The sequence below is a fragment of the Glossina fuscipes genome, unplaced genomic scaffold (genome assembly GCF_014805625.2).
Source record: "Glossina fuscipes isolate IAEA_lab_2018 unplaced genomic scaffold, Yale_Gfus_2 1, whole genome shotgun sequence".
Classification (NCBI taxonomy): domain Eukaryota; kingdom Metazoa; phylum Arthropoda; class Insecta; order Diptera; family Glossinidae; genus Glossina; species Glossina fuscipes.
This window is the reverse complement of record NW_023998415.1, coordinates 41,229,979-41,247,535: the sequence shown is the minus strand read 5'-3', so window position 1 is coordinate 41,247,535 and position 17,557 is coordinate 41,229,979. Positions and strand designations below refer to the sequence as shown.

The 17,557-nt window shown below is 31.5% G+C and overlaps 1 protein-coding gene across 5 annotated transcripts in view; it reads left to right on the top strand.

Annotated features, from left to right (window-relative positions):
* LOC119632083 (protein alan shepard) overlaps positions 1-17,557 on the top strand; it is a 147,164-nt gene that overhangs the window by 68,510 nt on the left and 61,097 nt on the right. The window contains exon 1 of one of the 5 annotated variants that reach the window (XM_038024794.1): positions 14,360-14,463. The exons of the other annotated variants lie outside the window; for them this stretch is intronic. The gene's annotated coding sequence lies outside the window, so the exon portion shown is untranslated. Of the gene's footprint in view, positions 1-14,359; positions 14,464-17,557 lie in introns of those variants that run through there. 5 annotated transcript variants of the gene reach the window in all.

Sequence of the window (17,557 nt, the reverse complement as noted above, 5' to 3'; positions counted from 1 at the left end):
AGATATTTCAAACAATTTCGGTTCGACTATTGATATCAAGCTGCAAGTTATTTATTTATTTCTTGCTTCCGTTATTCATAGAATAGTTGAAAAAATTTTCTAATGAAATCATACGTAGACAAAGCAATAAAAGAGAAGATAGTGGTCTCCTCGCCTTTTTAGCAAATTTCTCAAGAAATTTATTTATGTGTTTTTTTCCTCCTTTTCTGTTACTTTATAATATTCTCAAGTGCGGTCGAGTTCTCAATAAAACCGATAGCCTTGGATGCTAGCGCTTTAAGGCATTAGTTCTCTGACTAAATTAAAAATAATAATATTAGTTTTATATAGTGCTTCCTTGCAAAATTAATGCAATCTTCATCAGAATTTCATGTCACTTTCAAGTTCTTTCACATGTTAAAAATTGCGGTCTTTTGGTTTCACTTTCGTTTATTATAAATATTTCATAAACCGTATATTCCGGTAGATTACGAGGCGAAGCGAGAACTGCTTTTTTTTTTTTTTTTTTTTGCAAATTTCGATTTTATTTATCAAATTAATGCGTTTCGCGAATGATACAATCCGTCCAATGGGTGCCCAACATTATCTTTATAGAGGAATTCGTCAAGATCCCCCAAATATCTCCCGCTTATCTCCCACAATGGCGTCGTCACTTGATGTTAATATGGAAAAACCTTTTGCGACTTGCTGCTGAACAATGAGTCTGGACAATATGGTGGGGGAACGGTACGAAATCAACTTTCATTCATATAATTTTACCCTTACAGTCATGAACTTGTAATTCGACATTTTATTCCGCCGTGAGCAGCAGACAACGTTCAATTAGCTTTACGTAACACAAACAGACGTTCTTTGAACATGTTCATAGCGTCTCCATGTCTCGCTAAGCTTAATGCTACCTTCATTCAACATCGCTTTGTTAACTTAAGCGATAATGAGTATTCATCGACGCATGCATTCATTCAAACACATAACCACGTAACTTTTGTGGACAAGTGCTGCAATCTTCATATTTGGACCGGAAACATATCAGACAAGCTACATATATAACATATATGTAATATTACCCGCCCATCTCTAATGGAATCTATGCGCAAATGCAAAAGTATTATCCATGCGATGATGGCCAGTCAAGATAGTTTACATTTTTGGAGGTTTGTGTCTCTGCTACAGTAGGTTTCCCGCAAAGTCAAAAGAAAGAACAAATAAAAAAGAATTCAAAATAAAACACATTTAGAAGCACACACATATAAAACAAACTAAACCTCTAATTACGATCACAAAATCAAAAAAAAAAAAAAGCAAAGTATTTGCTAGTAACTGTTACAGTTAGGTATACAGTTAGAGTACAAATACTGAAATAATTAATTCAATGTACGTATCGAGTTATAACAATTTTCAGAGACATTATGCAAGTGTAGATTCTTGATATACACATATATATATTGACTGCAACCTATCAGAGAAAAACCCAATTTCGTTAATATCGTTAGGATTTATCATCCATATCTCATCAAATACATACGTACGACACTAAATTGATTGTAGGGTTAGCAGACGTGTAAAGATAGCCCAACTTGGAGCAAAGAAAGAAATGCGGGCTACGCACAATGGGCTAACTTCGCACCAGTCAAGCATTAAGCCTTCTAGATACTCTTAATGGCTTTTTAATTAAATAAATAAATTGTTTAACCAGAAAAACATATGCATTGTATATTCACAATTTTAATTACATTAGATAGATAATATATTTTCTACTTTCCTACGATCGAATATTTGAATCTTCCCTCCGCTGTAATGGGAACGGATGTACGGAGATACATATGTCGATACGTTTAGTGTTAACTAACAAAATCTTTTAGAATTTTGCATATATTTCAGCTTAGCAAGTTAGTCCGGAGTGAAAAATCGGCTCAGGTTTTCCTTTATAGGTATAAAAAATTGAAATTTAAAAAATGTTAATACAAATTAAGTCTACATTCGCCTTAATTCTTATTGCATAAGAGATATTATTACAGATTTGATCACCAAATTTTTTCTTTTTTTGGCAAAATAAAGTGAAATTTCACTCATTCGGTTAGAAAAACAATTTATATTAAAATATATCGTTCATCTAACGCTATTCTTATATATCTGTACATTTTGTAAACCTTAATACATATGCTACTTTAAAAGTCAAACTGTGACGTTTAACTGTAATCCGAAGTTTAAGTGTAAAAGGAAGTGTAGATATCCCTTCGGTGTGTGCACATTCAAATAGTCTTTATTTTTTGCATTTCTAATGATATATGATTGAGCAAATGTGTCGTCTCTTTCTAAGCTTTAACTTGCAATTTATTCATGCGATATAACGATCGTGTTCGATTCGTAAACTACGATTTCGTTTGATTTGATAAATATGATCATTGCTCATGCTCATGCTCATGCAAAACGGAAACCATATTCACATTTTTCCTTTTTATAATGCTATGCGCGATCCATGACCGATTTTGCTTTGATTTTTGAAATTAACCCAAAAGATTAATAAGGAAATGTGCAAGATCAAGCCTGTGTTCGTAAGGAAAGTTCTAAAGTTATAATCATTGACAGACGAGTTCGAGAGAACAATTCCGCGAACGTTCACGCTGCTGGAGCTCCAGCACATATATACACATTATGTGATCTTCGATGAAGATTATAAACGTTTATACCATGTAATGGGTATAGCGATTGATTTAAAAAATGCGAAACGGCTCTTGGATGAAATTTTTAACGTAATTTATGGAAAGATAGAAAAACTATGCAAATCTTGGTCCTATATATTAACTATGTTGCTATGTATGGTGATAGGTAAACATTAGCGACCCTATAGAGAGTACATCAACTTTATTTACGCGAAGTTGTTGATTGCTTTAATTTTATACGATTGTTGCTGAATTGGGTAGATCGGTTTAGAAAGTCAACACTCCTTAGCAGGCTCATAAAAAAATCTTTTTCGATTTTTTTTTTTTTTTTATTCATTTATTTGCGCGAGTATTATTTTTTACTTTTTACTCATATTTAGCGGTTTTGTCATATAAATTTCATTTACATTATATAGAGTATATAATGTATGTGTGTTTGTTTTCCATTTTTTAAAATTTTTTTTTTTTTAATTATTTTTTATTACTTTACAGTGGTTTTATTGAGTAACTTGTTTAGCCACAATTATGAATTCTGTATATTTTTTTTTTTTTTCTACAATCATTCTCGTTTAACATAAAACCGCACCTTATTATTTGAAATATGTTTAAGCAATCAACAGCAGTTGGTACCATGATGTGTACTAATGTTGTTGTTGTGCATTAAATGATTACGGAAATAATAGTGCTATCGTTTTTTCTTAAATCACAATACTTTAACTAAGAAATACAACAACAAGAAGAGGAACGAGTGAACGATCGACGCGTGAAGAAGAGGCGCAGAATACTCCGAACTATGATTTCATGTTTCAATTAATAATATTGAGAGCTCTTTATACATGCAACTAGAGTTTTTTGCCATAACGGAATTATTCATTTGTGTCTGTCTCCTCTCTAAATTATAAAAAAAAAAGATAACATTCATTCGGCACCACGGCTTTTCACGATATTTGAAAAGAATTATTTTTAAAGCAATGCATCATAGATCAATCGTTGAGTTAATAAATTGAGTAGCGAACTGAATTCGCTGACTGATTCCTTCAAGAAGAGCCATTTAAAATCACGTTACTTCAAATATTAAATAGAGCATGAGATATAATCTCTGCAGTTTGGAACGATTGATCAAAAGAAAGATTGATTGATTGATCTATTCTGCACATTATTTGCAATATCGTCAAAATATCAAAATCTCTTTATCTATATATGAATAAAAAAAAATGACTCAAATCTATTAAACGTCATTTTTGGCCGCAGCATTTTCGAACAGATAGTCGCGTCCGTTTTTATAAAATAAATTTAGAAGAGGGAAGAAAGCGTAATCCTTTTTTTATGTACAACCACTTACTCGCCCGAAGTGTTCAGAGCGACAAGCATAAGCCGCGTATGCTTAGCAGCGATGCGAAGAAGTAAACTGAAGAAAAGGACCGAAAGTTCGACGTTTAAGAAATATTCAAAATCATTGATCAGTGATTAAAAATATTTCGAAAAAAATCCATTATTTTTGCGTTGTTCTTTGTATTAATAATAAAACAGAAACTAAATTGATTTCAACATTAAACAAGAAAAAAAATCAAGCCATTAAAGTTCGTATCCGTTAAGCTTCGATACGTGTACCAACCTTGGTAACTTCATCGATATTGCAATAAAGTTTTCATTTTCTTACTTGTGCGGCGTCAAAATATGCCGAAAAAATACAGTTATGTGGCAGTCGGAATTCGGTTATGATGAATGTATAACACTTTGCAACTACCATCGAGAAATTGATAGGTATTCATATATTCTTGATCGGTAGAGAGTAAATTCTTAATCGATATAGATCCGTCTGCTCGTCATTCGTTTATGCTACCCATTCTTTCGGTCGCAATAATTAGGATAGCAGTTTTAAAACTTGGCAGAATATATTCACAGCTCTTGCACGGATCAAGTCGACTGAACGATGCGCTCACAGCGCAATCTTAGCTTTGCTCTACAAAAAAACAAGAAGATTTTTGCCCATTTTGTCATAAATTCATCAATCAATTTTCCCAATATATTCTATACGTAATCATCTTGCAATATTTGTAGAAAAAATTGAAAATGGACCACGCCTATTCAATATGACAAAGTATCAATTTATTTATTTATTTTTCTTTTGTTTTCATTTTAGAAGAGTTTTCATTTGGGAAGAAGTTATTAAGGATTCGGACAGAGCCGGAATATAATTTTCTTGCTTATTTTATATAACTTTTAATCCCCTTTCGAAGACATTGCATGCCATTTTGTTTGCGAACAAATTGTACAAATTGTGTGTTCGTTAAGCCGCATAAAAACTTCAATTCATCTAACAATGCCCATCTGTTTACTGCAATCGCGATAGCTTTCACAAAATTCCAAATATACAAGAAATTCAATGTTAATGTTATTGTTGTTGTTGTTGTTGTTGTTGTTGTTGTATAATGACTAACTGATATAGAAATTGGAAAAGAAGTGGAGAATAATGAACGACTGTAAAGTAATTTTAAAATAACTAAGAAATCTATTTTAATCTTAGTCGCAGTGGTAAATACCGGCCTCTTCAGTAATTGCAAGATTTACTTTGTCAACGGTAAACCGGCGGGTCGATGTCTAGAAAGTTTTGTGTCTTTTTTGTGATTTTTTTAGATTAAAACATAGTCGCCGTTGTTGAATGAATTTTTGCGGCCTATCTCAATTTCTCCGGACGTAAATGAAAACGCTACGACGAGAGCAGATGTCACCAAGCCGATCCAAATTATTTACTCTCCACGATGTTCATTTCCAGACTTTAAGCTCGTACTAAAAAATTTATTGGGCGTTAAATTTCGGCATGTGCCATTAATACGACCCCATCTTATGGCGGTGCGTATAAAATTGAAATGTCATAGGCGGACATTAGCCTGTAATTGAAAAACATATAAAAATAATAGAGAGAAGAACAGAGAAATAGAGTCAAGCCTTTATGGGCTATACAATGAACTTTCCCTCATGCCTAAGCATACACCTAAGCCTAAGCGTTATTAATTGCCTAAAAATATATGCTAATGGCTTGAACTCATGTAATCATAGCAATCGCGATCAAAGAAAGCGATTTATCTGTGTGTTCTGCTACACAACCGCTACATGCAGGGCTGAACTATAATACTAGACTTTACGATTGAAGCGATATGGGCGATGAACGAAGTATTTGTATTAAGGTAACACTTACACTTTGTAGATTTCTAGGCACAATTTTATTTCAACAATCAACTCATCACTGCCATGGCTCTTATAGATGAGTTATTTTACCTTGGCGTCTATACAGTACGTCTTGCTGATTTTCACGTCCCGTGTGCAAAGAACTTCATCACTTCTTTCGTGGAAATAATTCTTCTCGGCTAACAATTCAATATGCATCCGGGGCATAAAAGCCCATCTGTCTGGTTTTGAAGCATAAGATATGAATTTTTCATGCAACTTCATATGTTAGATTTGAAAAGGGGCGTGTTTCGTAAAGAAAAATGAACAAACTAAGCGTAATAATAGAAAAGTGCAAAACCCACTGAACGATAAATTATTAATAATTTAACTTATTTTCAGTCATTTTCATTCAATTTGCTGGTATAACAATTGACTAAACTTTTTTTAATATCACCTATCTATCAAAATTAATTAAATAATTTAAATGTATAAAAATTGTTCGATTTGGTAAAAAAAAATCTACAATTTTCATATATGCATTTTATGCACTTCAAGCTGGAAGACAACGTCCAAGGTAGAATGTTAGACGTATGTTCACACAAACTGTTTCCATACTTATTACATCGAAATTGTTTATCTAAATTGCACTTTGCGTACATTAAAAATAAAATTTAAATATTTATTTTTATTCAAAATTTTTATATGAGTAGCAATTTATATGCAAAAGCCCACCGTAGCTAAATTGAGTGGTGGTTATATTGTACTATGCGCGGTGTGTTAGAAGTGCTGGTGCTGACTCAGTCAATCTGTCAGCTTATCAGTCATTTGAATAGTTAGTCAGGCATGCTTATTACAAACTCACATTTTATCGGAAGGAAACCCACACACACACACACACACACGCACACACACACACATATTCTTCGAATAAAAGTTTCCCCGAGTGTATAAAGAAAAATGTGTTTTCTTAATAATAACGAAAATAAGCCAAAGTAAAATAAGTAAAAAATTTGTGTTCGACTGGCGCCGAATCTCACATACCCACCGCTATTAAAATCGTTAAAATTTCTACTTTTTAGTTCACTTATGGGTATTATTTAGAAAAAATTAATCTGCGACGTCGTGACGTCCATCATAATTACTTTAGAATTGACACTCGTCCCAACTACTCTCCAAGCTTTTTTATTTGATAACCATTTCGCTCGTATTACTACGAAAATAATAGTCCACTACTTGATGGTATCCTCAATCGATAATTTTAGAATGAACCCACTTTTTGGGCAGATAATATATCTTGACTTGACATATATACAAAATAAATTTAAAAACACTCTTATCTTATTTACCCTATGGTTAATAGGCCTGTAACGTTGTTTGGACATGGCCGGTGTATCTTTCATTTCTGCACATACACAATAGCGTTTTTCATAAGTTGTGAGGAAAGAGCAAAAGCCCACAACTTTTTGTTTAAAGAAAAGATGTACAAGCTCTGACCAATTAAGCCCATTTCCAATACCAATCTGCGTACAGAAACCTCCAATGTTTCTATCATATTTGAAGACAATTCGTTTTTGCGACGGGGAGAATTTCAACAACATGCACCACACGGACACACGGACAGACATCGTGTAATTGATTCAGAATTTCACGCTTACCAACTACGTATATACATTATAAGGTCTAAGAAGCTTCCTTCCGGGTGTTGCAAGCATTATCACAAAATATATACGCTCCCATCCTTCGGTACTGGGTATAAAAATATTAATAATAGCGACAATATTTTAAAAACGTATCAAAACATCATCAATGACTTTATTGGGGTTATGAATAATTATCAAATTTCTTGTGATAAAAAGTAAATTGAAGCCTGAAAATTTAAATAACATTAGAATACCGGTACAAATTATAAATAAACAACATAATGTAAATACTTTAACCTAAATCGTATAAAACCATATTTGTGTATAATAAAACAAGCAAAACGTTGAAGACGGGCAAAGCCGCCATTAAACAGCCTACCTCGTTTTGCTTTAAACAATCTTTCAATCATATTTAGCGTAAAATATCAAAAATTATACCATGTTGTCATATGCTAGCCTAACTTGTGGTGAGAATCCTTAAGATCGGAAATGGTCTTAAAAACAACAAAAATCTGTGCACTTCAAAGTTAGTATAATAAATTTATACGCGAAATTCCAATCATTCGGAATCAATTTTCATCATAATATATATAAAATTAATTTCGTATAAATTTCTTAATTTAATTTTAAATCGAGCTCAAGAAATAATGCCAGGGTAGTTGTAAAAACGTTAAGATTCAATTCACTTTCAATAGCGTTCCGACTTGAGCTAAAACATGTCACTGTACCAAACGTCAACAAACGTGAGCGTAAGATAGATTGCCAGACATCGGAGAGACGGACAGACAAACATAATTAAGTCGATTCAGAAAATGATTCTGACCCGATTGATGTAACAAAAAAATAGAGTAACTCAACTAAACTTAATATACTCTTACCACAAGCGGACACAAACAAGTCAGAAACTACATCTATTTAAGAGCGAATCCCACGATTTCAAGCAAACGTACGAAATTAGCAAATTTTCTTTTCATTCTATCAATTATTGTTGTCACTTTTTATTGATGAACTTTAACAATACGAGCAGGGATAGGTAATCGCTTCACATCAGTAAAAACAGTCGCTGCCTGATATGGATATGAAAAATTTTTAAATCGATAAAAATTACTGTTTACAGTGTGCTGATAAAAAAATGCATTGATTTTGGTGCGACTATTATGTGATTTTTTCATTTATTAAAGACATACTTCTAAACAGATCCTGCTGATGTCATCACTTAGAGCAAGAATATATTTTGGCAATTCTTCAGCTCTATCTCTCTATCTCTATCTATGTCTATCTCTATCTATGTCTATCTCTCTCTCTCTCTCTCTCACTTTTTCTAAATTTTTATATCTTTGAAAATCGCAAAATCGTAAAGACGGACAAACGGACATAGCCAAATCTTTTCACAAAACTAGAAGCGTTTCGATATTCGTGATCTCAATTGTTTAAACGAAAAAAAAAAATATATATACATATATACAACTGATCGGGTTAGATTGCTATAAAGAATTGAAAATATTGCAAAGCTTTGTACACTGGCACGTAGAAGATTTTCTCAGTTTTTCAAAGTTCCTCCTATTACCTCGGCCACATAAACAGTTGCGACATGCTTATTTTACAAAGACCAATTATTTCCTTTTAATTACATTCTCTGTTTACAAATACGTTTGCTAAAATGCAAAAAAAAAAAAAAAAAAAAAAATGAATAAAAAAAAAACGAATAAAGTTATTTCAAAGTAGTCGTCGGGGTTTCCCAACTGATGTTATTGATATCCGTATAAAATGTATGGCTTCGAATTCGTACGATACCAATGCGAGTTGAAATATTTTGTATGATAATATTTTTAACAATTACGCTGCTCTTAAAGTTAATTCTAAGATTAGATTGATGTGATGTGTCGCTCTGAATGAAACCTGTTTAGATTAGAAAAAGACTTGTTTTTTTTGTGCCGCTACATAGATGCTGCAATTGTATACATTGTATGCAAAGTGGAATTTAAAAAGCAGCCATGACTTAATCACCGCATAACATATGTCTTTTCTATTCACTTATTACTAAGGAAAATAATTTTGAAAATTTTATATTTTCGTGCGTTTAAATAATTAGCCCTCTTTTAGTGGATAGAGAGCTATCTATAATACCGAGGTAAAGAATTTATATTACGACAGTTCTACAACAGTTCTTTGCTATGAGAACTAATCTGCTAAAACTTATTAAGTTTGCAACCTCACGCTTTGGTGTTTTAATCAATAGGCAACAAATATGACAAATGTATTGACGATAAGCCGAACCTTGAATACTCATGACGAGACAATTTCAATATGGAAATAAATTAACTAATTACCTGTTAATTAAAACTAATTTATGAATAATGAAAATGTATGAAAATAATCAAGAAACGTCATTGATTGAGTTAATAAGGTTCCGTCTTAAACGGTTCCCATAAAAATGGTTTAGAAAAAAATTCGATTAATGTATCGAATAATTTTAATTTTTTTTTTTTTTTTTTTTTTTTTTTCCTTTCTTCAAAAAATATTTGCAAACATTTAAATGTCATCGATATGTTTGAGAAGAAACTTTTATTTCGTATTTTCGTTTTACTGAAGCTATGAAAATACGCGTCTCATAATAATCGAAGGACTTTGTGTGTTATCTATAAAAATATCTCAATGCCCGAAAATGTCATCCACCTAATAGCAACTTTCCTCATCTTACGATCGTATGCTATGCCCTTTAAAAGTGTTGAGCGTTTCAGTGATAAACACTCATTTATGCATTTCGGATTTGCGGTTTCTCAATCCTCCAAGTTACCTACTACTTACTATAAAAAAACAACGTTCACAGAGAAATTTTGAAAAATCATTAGCTTAAAAAAATCGATTGTTTTCTATACCCTAACCGTATGATCAACCACAAAGAGCTGTGTATATTGATGTTTACTTAAATATTTCCTTCAAGCTGTTGTTATATTATGTTTTATATTTTTTATTCCTGAAACTGATCAATTAAAAGAGTAAAACAAAATGTTAATGAAAGTTTTCATTGGCTATCTCTGGCATTCCACAAATTTGTGTTACAATAAATGACGAACGGATAGATGGACAGACGACCACTTATATCCAAATAAATATAAAATCTGATATGAAGCAGAAATACTTAACGGGTATTACAAAAAGAATGATGAAATTTGTATGCTAGCATTTTAGACGATAGCAATAAAAATGCCGGCATATTAATGAGCTAAAGAGCCCAACAACAAATGCAATGAAGATAAAAGGAGAAATCTGCACTTTGCCAATAATATAAGAGAGCTCTAAAACACCAGCTGCAACGCGATTGCGCACGACTTAATAATAAGAGAGAATAAGTAAATGCATGTACATGTGTCTGTATGTGAACGCGTTTCGGCAAAGCCAACAAATACATAGATATTCTAACATTTTGTTCTAAGGTGAGATTAGGAGAATCTCAGGGACCTTTTAGGAATCTGTTATCAATCTGTTATCAATAGTATACAATTCTGAGCGTCTAAGTGAATGTGGGCTACAGGGTGCATAAAAATGTGTATATACGAAAAAAAGAACACACAGCAGAGATGTATCTACCAAATATAATTTGTTTTCTTTATGTCGTTCATTTTGAAGAGTTGAAGAACTCTGAATTCTATATTCGGCAAATGCATTGAAAAATTCCATGAAAATTATGATATCACGAAATATGAAGAAATTTTTTATTTAATATATTATATTATATTTATACTTATCTAATTTACTTACTTTATTAACATACATTTAATAGTTTTACTTGCTTACACTTTTATTATTGACGTATTTTATTCAATGTTCTATGCCGTACATGAGTTGTTCTACATGGCGCCTATCTATGTTATTTAATTATTGTGTTACCTATTTTTCAGAATTAAACAATTATATAAATGCATAAAATATTAAAAACTAGTTATTAATTCGAATTTGAACTGTTTTTTATTTTTCCAATCAATATACTCTAGGTCGGCATGCTGTCGGCCCAAGAATAACAAATTTTTGTACATAATAAGATTCTTAAGGTAAAGTTTACTAAGTGGCGCTATGCTCGCTGCAATCAACGTGCGCGGTCCCATCGTTTTCTCCATAACCTTATCAAAAATTAGTTACCTAATACTTAATTTATTTTTATTTTCATAATATTCTGTTATGTATATTTCATATTTTGAAAATGTGAAGAAATTTATCGGAAAAGATGAATAAACTTTTTGACAAATTAAATGTTTTTAAATTAAACAATAAAGTTGCTCGGGAGTTTGCCAGCCAAACATCCATTAGAAGCAGATTGCCAATTAAGTAGTCAGAACGTCGCCGGCGATGTTTATAAAGAACGCACTTTGAAAATGTCTATAACAAAGCAAGCGGAAGAGCAGACACCGAGGTGCACTTCACTATATACCATATGCGCAACTGTCTGAAATCTTAAGCGAGATTTTACAGTCAGTCTATGCGAAACTTTTATACAACACGAAAATTACAGCGCAAAATACCCTAAAGATGAAGCTTTTGAATTGTACCGATGCCAATATAAAACGTATATAGCAGAATATAACGAAAATCTAAACAGATAAAATTACTATATATATAAATGAAATAAGTAAATTGGATAGAGAGAGATAAATGTACTAAACTACAAAACAATTTTTTTTTTTTATTTTGATTAATAACAAATTTCTTCATATATCCAATTGATGTCAAAATTTTTATTAAACATGGAATTGATTTGCAAACCGTGGCGCATATTCACTTAAAAACATAGAATTGCATATATTTCTGCTTTGCAAACGGTTGAGAGAATGCGATAACATGTCAACAAACTATTAACAGAATATCCGGCAATACAAGGCATGAGAACGAAAGAGGAAGCATACACATAGCTGGTAATTAACAGCGTTACTGTCGTTATTGATAACAGATACAGACAATAAAAAGTCCCTAAGATTCTCCTAATCTCAATTCTGATAAATACGTTGGAACAACTATATGTTTGGTTGTCTCTGATGTCGGTAAGAGCTAGTTGAAGATAGAGACGGAAAGAAAAACCAGCAAAGAGAGCAACTCTCGAAGATAATGAGAATGTATCTTTTGCAAAAAAAGAGCGCTTTAGTATTGTGTGTCTAGCTTTCAACTAAACCGGCTGGCCAATGTTAGTGCTAATGTATATATGCAGATAGTTTGCATGCGAATGTACGCGTGCATGTGTTTGTTTTGTTGTTTGTGAGTTATTCATATTGACTTTGCCACTGTGTACAATCAGTCTTTATTACGTTGATGAGCAGTAGGGTTGTTAGTAAATGCTCACATATATATGTATATAGATATATATCTATATATATTTATATATACATAGATATATATATATATATATATATATATATATTATATACATACATATATATATCTATATATATGTATATATATATATATATCTATATACAAGTGTATACATGTAAATCTAATAAACAACAACAATAAAAATTAGAAAAATTAAATTAAATAATTTCAAGAAAACGTCATCACCTACAACGTCTACTATTATAATTTGTGCTTAATAAAAAAAAAAATAAAATAAAAAAAAAATTTGAAGAAAGAAAACAAAAAAGTGACAATAGTTTCGACTTATTTTCTTTATTTTATCAAAAAATTTAAGAAAACATAATTAGGTTAATAAAAAGAATACAAAAAATTTTAATAGAAATAGAAAATAAACACAGCAGAATTTAGTGAAATAATTTCAAAGAATTCAATAAAATACTAACTTTTTTTTTTCTTTGGTGTTGTTTTCGCTATTGTGTAAATGTGGCAAAATTTTGCTTTTACTTCTAACGTCTATATAAATGTCTATATATGCGTGTAACGGTTTGGAAATGTTTATGGAAAATATATATATACATATATATATATATATATATATATGTATATGTATAATATGTGTGTGTGTGTGTGAGTGTGTTTGTGGGTATATGTGTATGAAATTATTTTAGTGTGAACGTATAGCGGCGTGTATGTGTGCAAGTGTCTATGTATGTCTGGGTTTTTTATGGTGCGGTTTCTAAAAGAAGTCTTGTCTTAAAATCTTTAAATAGCTATACTTAAAAAAAAGAAGAAAAAGCAAAAATAGTGATAATAATAATAATAATAATAATAATAATAATAATAAACATAAATAAACTTAAGTAGAAAAATATATTCAAAAAAGTAGCAAATGAAAAAGTGATGTTTAGTCAAGGCACTTAAATACTCGCATAGTTGACGAACCTATCAACAGACGTGTTTTGGTTTTTTTCATATATGTTCTACGGGTATTATTTTGCAATTTATGGCTTTCGTACACACGTATCGCAACTACCGTGAGACAAGAGCAACCAAAAGTTAAATTAATAATAATAATAATAATAATAATAAAAAAAATATATAATAAAAAAAAACAAAAGAATTAAAAATAAGAATAAAAAAAATAGAAAACCAACCAACCAAACAACACCTTACCTCTAAAGTTGTGCCAACAACCCGTTTTAAACTACGACTATTTTTTTTTTTTTTTTTTTTTTTTTTTTTTTAATAAGAATAAACCGCACAAGAAATAAAAAAAAAAAAAATAAATAAATAAATAAATAAAAAAAGAAAAAGAGAAAGAGAAAAAATTTACCCACAAAAGATTTTCAGTTAATGTAGATTTTTTTTGCTAAATTCGTGGCGAAAACTTACGTTACGCTTTTGGTGGTTTTATCATATTTTGTGAATTTTTTTTTGCTCATTTTCGTTCTTCTGATTGCTTCTGTTGTTTTACCCCTCGTCGCTTCCATTCAACAACAAGCTACTTTCCTGCCAAAGCTAAGAAAGAGTAAAAATGTTTCTTTAATGTAAAAAATTTACTACAAAGGAAGTCAACTAAGAAAGACGAAAAGCTATATAAAGGGAAACTTGATGAAAATTTGCATTTGCATTTGGCAATTAAGGTAAATAGTGTTTACGAATTCGCAAGAATTTACACATGTATGCTTAAAGGTTATATTATTAATTTCTGAACATTTTTAGATAGCGTATCTATTTACCGTTATCTTTCAGATAACTTATCTTTAAGTAAAAATACCAAACTGCTGGGTCTTGTTGTTTATCGGTTTTCCTTTTCGCTTTCGCTAATGTTTTCTGCTTTTTTCCCGTTTTTGTTTTGATCTGTTATTCTTTGTTTGCGAAACACCCTTAAATCTTCCGCATTGACTTTTTCTTTAAACAATAAAAAACATTTCTTAGTTTATTCCTTTTTAACCTTACTTTTTAAACGCAAGGTGTTCCCACATATTATATCCTACATCGTTGACGACTTAGTCATTTCGGTTAAGTGCTTGTAAAGTGCTAGCTCGATGAAAAAGCTCAAATTTCAAATTAACCTTCGGTACTGTGATCGCTTTATTATTATACGGATTATTATTATTATTATTATTATTATTATTATTATTATTTTTACAGTCAAACCTGTTTTTGTGCGGTCTTGTTTTTATGCCCTTTTCATTTGTCCGTTTGGCTTTATGCGACATATTTGACTTGTGCGATTTATTCCGTGCATTTTTTTTTTTTTTTTTTATGCAACGCATGAATCCATATGGCAATAGAAAGAGATGCGAAGAATACGAACATTGTTAGTGCGACGAGTCGTATGAAATTGGGTGCATTTTAAAGATATCTATCTATCTTCATATATAAAATGAGAAAATAAAATTCTTTAAAATGTCTTTGTGCGTAATTTAATTATATATTTTGTTTGGAAAGCAATTTTTCCGCTTATTTGTGAACCTTTGACTTATTTGTTAAGGGTGACTCTCAGCCACTTAAAATAAATTTTCTTTAAATTGTTTTAAAAAAATTATTTATTATAGATATTAATGAAGTTTTTAAATATTTTTCTTTTTTTGCCTCCTTGCTTAATATTAGTCGCAACATTTTCGCGTTTAGTATTTGAAAGCCGGAAAGTTGGAATTCATAATTCATTTAACTTATACTATATATATTTGCACGGGGATGGATAAAATAGTACGAAGCCCTGACATAAGCATCATATTTACTTCTTAATAAAGTGTTGACCCACCATTGTTTCCAAATTTGTTTGTTTGTCGCAGTTCGTCGCGGAATAGATTCGTAGATTCTCTAAACAGGTTCTTACAGAAGAGTGCTTCATTCTACATGTAGCGAAAGTAAAGCCTTCCTCACTTTCTGCTATAAGAGTCCGCATAACGGTGGGAATATCGCGATTGCGCTAGCCGGGGAAGGTATTTCATGAGTTTCTGATGCTACTCAACCAAGTGTGTGTTAACCACTTGGTTAACAATTCCCAGCAATGCGGCCACTGATGTAAACGAGATCACCGACCGAATGTCACGATATAGGGGCTAAAATCATAATTGCACCTCCCCTTAACTGGCTTGTTTTGGAATCCTCCATAAGTAGGCTCTGTCGTTTGCCGAAAAGAATACGAATGATGATAATTCACCGGACCATTCCACATTCTTCAAGTGTTCAAGTTTTATAATCGTGCTAACAGTTCGTCCGCATCCCTTGAATATATGTTAGCCTTGTTTTTGCCGCATTAGCATTACTAAAGTGTTGAGTTATGCTTTCGCCTTTGCCTTTGCAAATTTTATGTTATCTCGCTGCAATTCTTTTTACTGTTCGTCGCCCTCTGTCAGTCGACTTTGGGCCTCGCATACTATTTCTCTTCGTCGATGAGTTTTTACAATGTTCGATATAAGTGTTCATTTCCGTGGATGCTGTCGCACGTGAAAAGTTCAGGTATTCCACGGATCTTGTGTTTTAATCGTTGCGTCTAATGCACTGAAATATAGCCTACAAGACTTGGCTGGATTTTGTAGATTGTGCAGTACGTACGCATTGCATAATTTACACAGAAGTAGTGTTGCCAATATGCAACAAGATGGTACTACATTGCATAGAGTCACATTATTTTATCCATTCCCTCTCTTTATATAAGTAATACTATATCAATTTCTAGACTTAATATTTTTATACTAACTCTTACATTGTCTATGAAAATGGTCTTCATCGATTTGGTGACAAGTTCGGTGCAAATTTTTAATATAATCATTGGATAGAAGCTTGAAGCACTCTTCAAAAGGCTATACGCTAATCCATAGACTTTTTCTTCATACCTTTTTTTTTTTCTTTTTCTTCCAAACATTCCTTTTGGTCAGATTTTCTAATAATTCAAATATTCCCACCTGTTTTGATATTTAGTGGATTCTTCAAATTCCAGTCATTACTATTAACCCCACTGCACTCTCTTTTTCGTACTCTTTATATGCTAGTCGTTAGCCTTTCTTGCTGTCATGGCACTGTTTACACGCACATAAATACAAGCACAAAGTCACATATACGCATACACATACCCATACAAACACATATATACACATATTCACACACACACACACACACATACACACACAATTGTGACATCTTCATCTTTAATCCAAGGCATATCTTTTTTGCTCCCCCTAAAATATTCTCTTACGAAAGAGTTTTGGATTACAATGCGTTTTCAGTGTTTTAGAAGCTAAAAAAAAAAAAAAAAAAAAAAGAAAAAAAAGAAGACTTGCTAGAGAAGCAAGTTTACAGGCAACTAAGTGTATTAAGTTTGTTATATGATTTGCAAAACTTTCGAGTTTTTTCTTTCCCTGGCACAACAGATGTTTTATACAGTTTAATAGAAACAAAGGAAAACTTTTTTTCTTTATAATTTTCGACTTTCAATTCATTAAACTACTTAACGATAAAAATAAATTTTACAGAAACGTACTCATAACTTTGCGAGAAGAAGTATAAAAAAATGAACTTTTCACTTCTTCACCGACTGATGACGTTTTATGAAAATATTTGATCAAAATATGCGTTAGAGATATTAACTTTTTGTTATTTGTTTGTTTAACTGAACTGAGTCTATTATAATAGAACGGTAGCCATCCTACTGCTTAAAATACATAGAAATGCGACTCTGCTATTCAGCAGCTACACGATAAAGCCTTGTGTATGCTCATGTGTATG